Source organism: Schistocerca americana, chromosome 5, assembly GCF_021461395.2.
Source record: "Schistocerca americana isolate TAMUIC-IGC-003095 chromosome 5, iqSchAmer2.1, whole genome shotgun sequence".
Taxonomy (NCBI): Eukaryota; Metazoa; Arthropoda; class Insecta; order Orthoptera; family Acrididae; genus Schistocerca; species Schistocerca americana.
The window spans coordinates 715,353,241-715,365,362 of NC_060123.1; positions in this window are offsets into that span (position 1 = coordinate 715,353,241).

The following is a 12,122-nucleotide window of genomic DNA, read 5'->3' on the forward strand; positions in this document are numbered from 1 at the left end:
GAAGCCATGGTCTCCGAGCTGATACTCCATGCTGCTGCAAACGTAGGCGAACTGTTCGTGCAGATGGTTGTTGTCTTGCAAACGTCCCCATCTGTTTGACTCAGGGATCGAGACGTGGCTGCACGATCCGTTACAGCCACGCGTATAAGATGCCTGTCGTCTCGACTGCTAGTCCTAGTCTCCCACCTGGCCTTGTGTGTTCAGTGGGCCGTCGAGGGCTACAAGAGTCCAGAGGAGGAGTAAGCTGCGTGCTGGAACGTAGACGGCGCTCACTCAGACTCTGTATTGTTCTTTAATAGTTTATTTGTTTATGGCCCATTCAGACAGCGTCACAACGACTTGTTTAACATATCTGAAGGGGCAGTCTGAAACGTCAAAAAAAACAACGTTTATCAGTTACAGTAATTTAACCTGAAATTAACCCAAAAGTGCATTTAGTATACAAACGTATAGTATACGACATTGTTGATTTAGAGACAGCTGTTAGCCATACTGACTGGAAAATTCGCTCTGAAATGATGAAGAAAGTACGGATAAAATACAGGAATCTACCATTTAATTGTCATGTGCTTTTGTATTCAACAGTGCAATGAGAGCATTGCGAAAGAAAAAAAATTCACCTGATCATGGGAAATGATCCACAAAGCAGGCAGGAAGAGACGAGATATGAGAAAACACTCACAGTCGTGAATTGAATTATATTTTCCCTCCACCTTCTAACATACCTCGTCTTCTTCTACTGGCTATTGATGGTGGAGACTTGCCGTAAGTACGTAGAAGTGATAATTTGCCCAAAGGATATTTTAACGCTACTGAAGTCGCCCTGGCACTTAAATTTCCCCCAGTAGGATACGGTATTCTCATTAATTATGTAAATTCTGATGTGATAACCTATCCGTTTCCTAATCATGTCCTATGGATACGATATAATGTCAGGATAAGTCGACAAAATCCAGTCCTCCTTCTCCTTCTTCTCTCTCTTCGCTGCTCAAAGTCTTTCTCCACCTTAAACTTGGGTGGCGAATCATCTTTCCGGGAAGGTGCTCGTTTCTGAAGGCCGATCAATCGCAGTTTAGAATCCAGATCAAAGTTTCTGGAAGTTCTGTCTATGTCCGTAGGAAAGCACACGAATACCTGCTGCCATGTGATTTTAGCTGACCAGGCCGTTTTCTCACGCCTGTACGCCGGACACGTGTTCCCGTTTTGCAGGTGGTCCAGCTCACGGGCGGGCCCCGGGTTCCTGTGTCCTTCTGCTCTACCACGACTTTCACAGCTCTCCTTGTTCCCCAGTCACCCAACATGCAGACATTATACAGTAAATTAAGTGTACTAGGCGATGTCAATCACAAACATGTTTTTAATTAACGACCACAAAGCTGTCTTTTCTACCATTGAAGAGGCTCACTTATGCCGTATTGGATGTAAACGCGGTTTGTAAGTTGTAAAATAACGCCACCTTACAACTTGCAAAAACCACACAGACGCCCTTGCGTTTGTGGACGCATTCACAAAGGTGATTAACCTCATTTCACTTGTATTTCACTACATTTGCCGATCATGTATTTCCCCCTCATGAACATGACTCGATGCTTAATACAACAGATAAACGGCGGTTTGATAGTTGCCGAAACATGAGTCTAATAAAGACTTAAAATATAATTATGCCCGATATCCGTAGAAATCCATCAAAATTCAAACGCAACATTTAGTCTTCTTAGGGTAGCTTTTACGGTTAACTCGGACTACTTTTAACGTCTCCGTGCGCGCTTAGAACTTCTTCCCCATCAGGGCGCAAAGCTATATCCACGATCGAAAACCGATAGCTTTTACCGTTAATGAGGCCATCCTGTTAATAGCGCACACCGCACACAGGGATGGGGAGACGCTTCACAGGGACCACTGCACCAGCGGCCAACTTTTTTTGAGGTAAAGGCAGCTTAAGCTACATTAAGCTCTTCTTTCAGGGGACCTCACTTTTTATGCCGTCCGGCGCGCAGCATGCGGCGTAATTCCCCGGCGTTTGGCGCAGCTGGTGGAAAATAGCTGTACCGTTAAGATGTCTGCACCGTCGACAGCACTACACCAGCAGTGCGAGGCAGGAAAAGTCCGACGTGCAACTGTCGCCACACAGCCGGAAAGTATTCGAGTGAGCCATACGTACCCTTACTACACTTTATAGTACTTGGCGGAGGGTATTTCGTAAGAGTATTCTCGATTTCACACTGATCAGTCAGAATATTATGGGCACCTACCTAAACGTCGACATGTCCACCTGTGGCACAGATAACAATGGTGACAGGTCGTGGTATGGAACCAACGACGCCTTGGTAGGTCGCTGGAGGGAGCTGGCGCGGTGTCTGCTCACAAATCTTAACTGATTCTTATAAATTCCGGGAGGGGAGTGATGAGCTCTGAGCCAGGTTCATAAACTCCCGAATGTCTTCGATCTGGGTCAAATCTGACGAGCTGGTGGCCAGCACATCAACTGAAACGAGCCATGTGTTTCTCGAACCACTCGATCACACTTCTGGCCTTGTGACATGGGACAATATCTTGTGAAAACATGCCACTACCGTCGGAAAAGATGGTTATCTTGAAGAGGTGTATGTGCTTTACAACCAGCGTACGATATTCACTGGCCGTCATCTCGCCTTGCGCGACCTCTACTGATCCCATGGACGCCCGTTTCAATATTCGCCAGTGCATAATGAAGCCGCCGCCAGCTTTTCTCCATCCAGCCGTGAAGGTGTGAAGGAACTGTTGCCCTGGAAGACGGGGTATCCGCCCCCCCCCACCCCCCACCCCCAATTCGGTATAGTGAAGAAGGCATCGTGAGTCATCAGAGGATGCAAAACTCTGCCACTTCGTCAACGACCACTGGTGATCAAGACGTTCCCATTTCAGTCATAGTTGCTGATGCGATGGAGTTAAAAATTGGCACAAACATGCGTCGTCGTCTGCGGAGGCGCATCTTTGGGAGTGTTCAGTACACTGTGTGTTCAGACACACTCGTAGCCTGCCCAGCATTAAAGACTGATGTTAGTTTCGCCGCAGTTCGGTACCTGTTCCGTTTTTCCAGTCTGCCCAGCCTATGAGGTTGTTGTTGTGGTCTTCAGTCCTGAGACTGGTTTGACGCAGTTCTCCATGCTACTCTATCCTGTGCAAGCTTCTTCATCTCCCAGTACCTACTGCAACCTACATCCTTCTGAATCTGCTTAGTGTATTCATCTCTTGGTCTCCCTATCTAATTTCTGCACTCCACGCTGCCCTCCAACACTAAATTGGTGATCCCTTGATCCCTCAACACATGTCCTACCAACCAATCCCTTTTTCTAGTCAAGTTGTGCCACAAACATCTCTTCTCCCCAATCATATTCAATACTTCCTCATTAGTTATGTGATCTACCCATCTAATCTTCAGCGTTCTTCTGTAGCACCACATTTCAAAAGCTTCTATTCTCTTATTGTCCAAACTATTTATCGTCCATGTTTCACTTCCATACACGGCTACACTCCATACAAATACTTTCTACTCGATGTTAACAAATTTTTCTTCTTCAGAAACGCTTTCCTTGCCATTGCCAGTCTACATTTTATATCCTCTCTACTTCGACCATCATCAGTTATTTTGCTCCCCAAATAGCAAAATTCCTTTACTACTTGTCATCATTTCCTAATCTAATTCCCTCAGCATCACCCGACTTAATTCGACTACATTCCATTATCCTCTTTTCAAGACACTATCCATTCCATTTAACTGCTCTCCCAAGTCCTTTGCTGTCTCTGACAGCCTATGAGGTACGTCGTCTATAATGAGGGTTGGCTACCCAACCCCACGATATCTGGACATGGTTTTGCCTAGGTTTCACCACGTGTTGAAGACAACCACCACAGCAATCCTCGAACACCCTCCAAGTCGTGCAGTTTCCAAAATGCTCGTGGCGAGCCTCCGGGCCATCTCAATCTGCCCTCAATCAAACTCGGATAGATCGCGCACATGCGCTTTCTACACACCGACAGCGCGCTGAGTCTTATTACATGCAGCGTGCTTGTGGTTGACTAGCATTCATTCCTCGCCCGGTGACGCTGTTCTCGCCTGGACAAGTTTTCGCGACAGTAGGTCGGTGGTCATAACGTCCTGGTTGATGTGTTGATTCAGCAAGACCGACTACGTGTGGGCCCTGGTGGTCCTTACCTCATCCTGATGAACCCTTCAGTGCAGTTTCCTGGAGGGACATGAAACGGAACTGTATACAATTGGTTTCATGTTGTAACTACCTTTGCTAATATGTACTAAATACACAATTGAGCACTCGGTCGTGCTTCTCTGCGGCGATTTATGGCCGATCTTGTTCTCTGTTAGGGATCACTTGGAAATCTAAACATGCGAAAACCATTTTTGCAATGATTAGTGCAGTTTACAGCTGAGCAGTCACCCACATTTACGACGAATTCTTCGATACATTTAATCAGAAATATCCACTCGCATCGTGTTTCATATGTGGACAAGTACGAGTGTCCTATACTCTGGGGAGAACATGGCGAACAGTGCAGCTCAGATGATAGTAGTCATAAGTACACTACTCCAGGCTTTGCGACAGCATAACCGACGGCGCTGCGGTACAGCGGCCAGCGCCCTGTGCAGAAGGTCCGCACTTCCTCACACAGTCCTTCCAAACAATACAAATCTTCCGTTTAACGTACCTAACACTCTCTCACTTATCCGTTCCATTTTATGTCCGTTCTTAGTGTTACGCCTAAATATTTAAATGATGTGTTGTTCACCCCTAATTCTTTCGGATGCGTGAGTTTTTTACATAGGGTAAACAACAATATTCAAAGACCGCGATAAATGCGTGCTTGAACGTAAATGCAGATGCTGGCCAAGCCCGCAGCCTGCACTGCTGTACCTCACCAAGGGCTGCACCTGTGCAGTATTCTGAATACAACACAGTGGGGGCTCCAGAAGCAGGAAGCTGTTGGGTGAGCTGGAATCCCCAAACTACTCATCAGTGATGCAGGTGCTCTAACAGGAAGATGTGATGTCGAAGCCATAAAACCTGGACCTTGGAGGAATGGAAGAATGTCATTTGGCCGGATCAGTCTTGCTCCAAACTATTATCAAATTCTGGCCGAGTTTAGGTCCAAAGAGAGTGAAACATGGTGGGGGTTCTCTGATGATTTGGGCAGCCATATCGTGTAATTTTATGGGCTCCACGGTTACTCTGTGAGATAGTATTTCTGGCAACCACGATGTGGCCATTTTGGCTGATCAGTTCCATCATATTGTACAATGTTTATTCCGTAATGGCGGTAATGCGTTCCAAGATGGCAGGGCGCCTGTTCACACAGATGACATCGCCAGAATTGGTTTTGTGAGCGCGGAGAAGAACTGTCCATCTTCCCTGGCCACCAATGTCACCATATTTCGACGCTATTGAGCCTTTGTTATCTAATTTGGAGAGAATTCTGCGTGGTCGCTTTGTTGTTCCATGATCATTACCTATACTATTTTTTAGGAAGAAAGGTATAAGATTCTCTTGGATACCGTACAGGACCTGTAATTATCCATTCCGACACTACTGGAAGCTGTTTTGAATGCCAAGTTTCACCATGTTAATGTGTTGTACTTTTGCTGTTCCATATTTCTGCCCACCTCTTTACGCAGATATTCCGCAAGCCACGGTATGATGTACTGCTGACGACACCATGAAACACAGATAGGAAAGGAAACCACTGTCTTTGTCCCACCATAAGAGCCCTAATATCTCTTCCCTGCTCTTACCGGTCCTTATGCGAGATGCACGTTCACGGCAGTAGAACCCTTCTACGGTCAGCTGCAAGTGTCGGTTCTCTAAATTTTCTTAATAGTGTTACTCGAAAGTAACATCATCTTGCCTCCAGAGATTCCTATTTGAGTTCACAAAGCTTCTCCGTTAATAATAGGAGAGTGTTGATCGAATCTATTGCTAATAATTCAGCAAAACTCTGTAAATTGCTTGGAGGTCTTCCTTTCACCCGGCCTCGTCTCGATGCCAAATACTCGAGCGGTACTTAGGACTGGGTGCCGCAAGCGCTCTACGCACCGCCTCGTTTGTAAATCAGCTGCACTTTCCTACAGTTCTTCCAAATAAACAGAAGCCGACCACTCACCTTCCAACCACCGACCTTACGTAGTCATTCCATTTCATATTAAATCAACTTCCAGTATCCTGGAGTAGCTGCGGTCAGCAACTTCTGTTAATCAGTAGAACGAAAAACCGGTCAAAGTTGCAAGTTTGTGCTTTTTATTCATTCGATGATTAGTTTCGGGCCGAACCTCGTTTTGAAATCATCGTAATAAAATAGGATATTGCATTTCCGAAGATATTAAAAATGTGGGATGAACATTTAAAGTGCATACAGATAACTGCATATTATCTGTATAAACTGCAAATGTTCATAGCACATTTTCGACGTCTTCGGAAACGCCATTTTCAACTTTCTGATGCTGATTTGAAGATGGGTCTCGCCCCGATACTAGTCATCGAATGAATAAAAAGTAAGCGTTTACAACTTTGACTGGTTTTTCGTTATACTCATATTGAATCGGTGTTAATGGGTGAATCGTTATCTGGAAATTCACTTGCAAAGAGAAACTGGGGGAACTCAGTAGTCTACTTTAAGTTTCTTGTGCAAGAAAATTTTGCTCGGTTGCCACCAAGATTAATTAAAATTGGGAAAATTTAATATAAGAACTGAATTAATCACGGAATTGCTAACCATAGCTAAAGTGATAATCTTAATAAAAAGATACAAGTGGGTACTTGGAATGAGCATATGGCAACAAATGAAGTACAAACATTAAAGCAAGTAATTAAGAGCAATCAGGAACTTAATCCTTAACAAAATGAATAAGATAACCAGACAAAAGACTAAAAATATAAGGCTTGCCTTTCGCGCTTCAAAAACGGCAGGTGGGATGTATTAAGAATAATCTTGCAAAAGTTGACGGGTTTGTCTGAAATACAGTCACCAAAGTTAAACATAGTTTATTAAAATAAAAACACACAAAGTAATCCTAAACTGTGATCCCGTTATTTAATCAGTTAACTCACTTATATTATTGTTGTATTGAGTGCTGAGGTACATTGCGGTGATAAATGAAAAGGAAATCTTAGGAGCGCCTGGGAAAAGTTCACACAAACATGTACGACGCACTCACTCACAAAATAGACGTGAAAAGATTTTTACCCCATGGCAATAAGCCAAAGACTCAGATGTTCATCCCTACCGCTGTCATGGAATTATTGTGAATAAGAATACTATGAAACACTTTTAGACCAAAAAAAAATTATGTGCCTCACCTTGCGCGTGAAACTGAGATGCGCTGGCGTGAAACATCCGCAAATGTTGTGAATATTCATGAACAAAGCAAAATTACTAAAACTCGTCAAAAGATCAAGAACACAGATGTAAACTGTATAGACACAAGTACCAATAAATATCAAGCAGAATTAAGAAAAAAACCTATTTAAGATGGTACTGAAGTTACACACGATGAATTCACAACCACCTGGTATGAAAACAGCAAAGAATCTTAATATTGAAACGAAATGTAAAGTAGAAGAAATAAAGCGCATACACACGAGAAAATTTCACACAAACATTCCAGTTGCAAGAGAAGTTAGAAAAGTGAATTTTAAGCCTGTATATGAGTAACGAACTTCCTATACCATATACATCTACATGTACATCTACATCTACATGATTACTCTGCAATTCACATTTAAGTGCTTGGCAGAGGGTTCATCGAACCACAAACATACTATCTCTCTACCATTCCACTCCCGAACAGCGCGCGGGAAAAACGAACACCTAAACCTTTCTGTCCGAGCTCTGATTTCTCTTATTTTATTTTTCATGATCATTCCGACCTATGTAGGTTGGGCTCAACAAAATATTTTCGCATTCGGAAGAGAAAGTTGGTGGGTGAAATTTCGTAAATAGATTTCGCCGCGACCCAAAACGTCTTTGCTTAAATGACTTCCATCCCAACTCGCGTATCATATCTGCCACACTCTCTCCCCTATTACGTGATAATACAAAACGAGCTGCCCTTTTTTGCACCCTTTCGATGTCCTCCGTCAATCCCACCTGGTAAGGATCCCACACCGCGCAGCAATATTCTAACAGAGGACGAACGAGTGTAGCGTAAGCTGTCTCTTTAGTGGACTTGTTGCATCTTCTAAGTATCCTGCCAGTGAAACGCAACCTTTGGCTCGCCTTCCCCACAATGTTTTCTATGTGGTCTTTCCAACTGAAGTTGTTCGTAATTTTAACACCCAGGTACTTAGTTGAATTGACAGACTTGAGAATTGTCTATTTATCGAGTAATCGAATTCCAACGGATTTTTTTGGAACTCATGTGGACCACCTCACACTTTTCGTTATTTAGCGTCAACTGCCACCTGCCACACCATACAGCAATCTTTTCTAAATCGCTTTGCAACTGATACTGGTCTTCGGATGACCTTACTAGACGGTAAATTACAGCATCATCTGCGAACAACCTAAGAGAACTGCTCAGATTGTCACCCAGGTCATTTATATAGATCAGGAACAGCAGAGGTCCCAGGACGCTTCCCTGGGGAACACTTGATATCACTTCAGTTTTACTCGATGATTTGCCGTCTATTACTACGAACTGCGACCTTCCTGGCAGGACATCACGAATCCAGTCGCACAACTGAGACGATACCCCATAGGCCCGCAGCTTGATTAGAAGTCGCTTGTGAGGAACGGTGTCAAAAGCTTTCCGGAAATCTAGAAATACGGAATCAACTTGAGATCCCCTGTCGATAGCGGCCATTACTTCGTGCGAATAAAGAGCTAGCTGCGTTGCACAAGAACGATGTTTTCTGAAACCATGCTGATTACGTATCACCAATTTTCCAATCTGTAGGTACAGATCTATCGGTGAGCGAGCGGTTGTATATGATTGCTAAGTAGGGAGCTATTGTATCAGCGTAATCTGAAAGGAACCTAATCGGTCTACAATTTGGACCTGAAGACTTGCCCGTACAAGCGTTTTGAGTTGCTTCGCAACCCCTAAGGTATCTACTAAGAAACTCTTGCTAGCAGCTGTTCGTGTTTCAAATTCTGGAACATTACATTCGTCTTCCCTGGTGAAGGAATTTCGGAAAACTGCGTTCAATAACTCCGTTTTAGCGGCACAGTCGTCGGTAACAGTACCATCGGCACTATGCAGCGAAGGTATTGACTGCGTCTTGCCGCTTGTGTACTTTACATGCGACCAGAATTTCTTCGGATTTTCTACCAAATTTCGAGACAATGTTTCATTGTGGAACCTATTAAAGGCATCTCGCATTGAAGTCCGTGCCAAATTTCGCTCGTCTGCAAATTTTAGCCAATCTTCGGGATTTCGCGTTCTTCTGAACTAAGCATGCTTTTTCTGTTGCCTCTGCAATAGCGTTCGGACCTGTTTTGTGTACCATGGGGTATCAGTTCCATCTCTTACCAATTTATGAGGTATGAATCTCTCAATTGCTGTTGCTACTATATCTTTGAATTTGAGCCACATCTCGTCTACATTTGCATAATCAGTACGGTAGGAATGGAGATTGTCTCTTAGGACGGCTTCTAGTGGCACTTTATCCGCTTTTTTGAATAAAACTATTTTGCGTTTGTTTCTGGTGGATTTGGAAGAAACGGTATTGAGCCTAGCTACAACGAACTTGTGATCACTAATCCTTGTATCAGTCATGATGCTCTCTATTAGCTCTGGATTGTTTGTGGGTAAGAGGTCAAGTGTGTTTTCGCAACCATTTACAATTCGCGTGGGTTCGTGAACTAACTGCTCGAAATAATTTTCGGAGAAAGCACATTTAGGACAATCTCGGAAGATGTTTTCTGCCTACCACCGGTTTTGAACAAGTATTTTTGCCAACATATCGAGGGAAGGTTGAAGTCCCCACCAACTATAACCGTATGAGTGGGGTATTTATTTGTTACGAGACTGAAATTTTTTCTGAACTGTTTTGCAACTATAACATCGGAGTCTGGGTGTGGGTAGAATGAGCCTATTATTAACTTAGTTCGGCTGTTAAGTATAACCTCCACCCATACCAATTTTCACGGAGTATCTACTTCGACTTCACTACAAGATAAACCACTACTGACAGACACAAACACTCCTCCACCAATTCTGCCTAATCTAACTTTCCTTAACACCGTCTGAGACTTCGTAAAAATTACTGCAGAACTTATTTCAGGCTTTAGCGAGCTTTCTGTACCTATAACGATTTCAGCTTCTGTGCTTTCTATTAGCGCTTGAAGCTCAGGGACTTTCCCAGCACAACTGCAGCAATTTACAACTACAATTCCGACTGTTCCTTGATCCGAGCACGTCCTGTATTTGCCATGGACCCTTTGAGATTGCAGCCCACCCCGTACTTTCCCGAGGCCTTCTAACCTAAAAAACCTCCCAGTCCACGCCACACAGCCTCCGCTACCCGTCTAGCCGCCAACAGTTTACACGAAGCGCGGACCTGTTAAACTTACTACATACAGAAATATAATCTTTGAAAAATGTTTGAATTCGACTACCGAAGTTAAAAATGAACTAACTGATCACACGTGTACATGAGTTGGAACAGCTACACACCATCACACACCAACACACTACCAGCGCCAAGTCCCTCTTAAGAGTAGGCTACCGCCATCACTCGCCAAAGTTCCAGTCTCCAGTACCGAGAGCGCGCCCTCCCTGCGACCAACTTCCCCAGGCAGCCGTAAAAGACCAGAGGGATACTTTCCGCCACCAGCTTAAACGTTGTCGAATGACTGCCGAAAGGGTGCAAATCTCTCTGCCTTGACTGAGATAGCTACGTTGGCTACACTGTTGCTGCTACAGCAGACAGCCGGATGCTGTTCTGCTACCGCACAGAAGACAAATTCAAAATACACACTCACTGAGTCATACACACATGACAAAGAGAGAGGAAATTCTGGAGCACAAACTGTAGGTAAGTGATACTTTAATGTAATTGTGCTCCACTGAATGGGGAAAAACACGAAGCACAAAACTAAATCACACATAATTGAGCCAGACAGCACGAAATACTCGTTAAACAGTATGAAACGAATCTAGCAGCGACATTTCAGTATGACTCTGCGACGTTACGCCTAGATGTCCAGTCGTTGTTACTGTTGACACAGTAGCGCACCACTAATACTGTATTCTAACATTACAAGATTGTTTACCAATTAATCTTCATTAACTCACATTTTTCTACATTTAGTGGAACCTGCTATTCATCAAATCAAACAGTCACTCCGTCTAGTCATCCTGTACACTTCGACAGACATGCAACACTTTCCGTCCGTACATTATTGTGTCATTAGCAAACTATCGCACGTTGCTGGTCACCCTATCCGTCGTACCACTTTCTCCATCAATTTTTCCGCCATGAACATCGTCGCTACTGATTTAACAACACTATTCAAATGCCCCCCCCCCCCCCCCCCCCATGAACCATGGACCTTGCCGTTGGTGGGGAGGCTTGCGTTCCTCGACGATACAGATAGCCGCACCGTAGGTGCAACCACAACGGAGGGGTATCTGTTGAGAGGCCAGACAAACGTGTGGTTCCTGAAGAGGGGCAGCAGCCTTTTCAGTAGTTGCAGGGGCAACAATCTGGCCTTGTAAAACTAACCAAAATGGCCTTGCTGTTCTGTAACTGCGAACGGCTGAAAGCAAGGAGAAACCACAGTCGTAATTTTTCCCGAGGGCATGCAGCTTTACTGTATGGTTAAATGACAATGGCGTCCTCTTGGGTAAAATATTCCGGAGGTAAAATAGTCCCCCATTCGGATCTCCGGGCGGGGACTAATCAAGAGGACGTCGTTATCAGAAGAAAGAAAACTGGCGTTCTACGGATCGGAGCGTGGAATGTGATCCCATAATCAGCCAGGTAGGATAGAAAATATAAAAAGGGAAATGGATAGGTTAAAGTTAGATATAGTGGGAATTTGTGAAGTTCGGTGGCGGGAGGAACAAGACTTTTGGTCAGGTGAATACAGGGTTATAAATACAAAATCAAATAGGGGTAATACAGGTT